The following is a 469-nucleotide window of genomic DNA, read 5'->3' as shown; positions in this document are numbered from 1 at the left end:
GTGACGATGGGTCATTGCTTTGACTTGTTAGTTCTAACCTAAGTGACGATGGGTCATTGCTTTGACTTGTTAGTTCTAACCTAAGTGACGATGGGTCATTGCTTTGACTTGTTAGTTCTAACCTAAGTGACGATGGGTCATTGCTTTGACTGGTTAGTTCTAACCCATACTGTTAAACAATTCAATTTCAGTATTCACTTGTTTGCTATTGTTGAAGGCACAACTGCAAGTCTAAACAAATACCTGCATGTCTAATAAAATAAAACAACATTTTCACTTACCTTCACGGTCTTTTGAAACAATCAATTGTTGTTTTCAAAATATTTGTTTGCTATTTAAGACAAGTACACAGTCTAGTTACTACGATCTTTATAGGTTGATCAGTTAGAAGACAGGTAGGCACACAGTATAATCACTATGATCTGCGCATGCCGGTCAGTAATGCTTACCAAGGCTTGAATGAAGACTG

This window comes from Limulus polyphemus, unplaced genomic scaffold (genome assembly GCF_000517525.1).
Source record: "Limulus polyphemus unplaced genomic scaffold, Limulus_polyphemus-2.1.2 Scaffold3269, whole genome shotgun sequence".
NCBI classification, from domain to species: domain Eukaryota; kingdom Metazoa; phylum Arthropoda; class Merostomata; order Xiphosura; family Limulidae; genus Limulus; species Limulus polyphemus.
Note: the sequence above shows the minus strand (reverse complement) of the source record.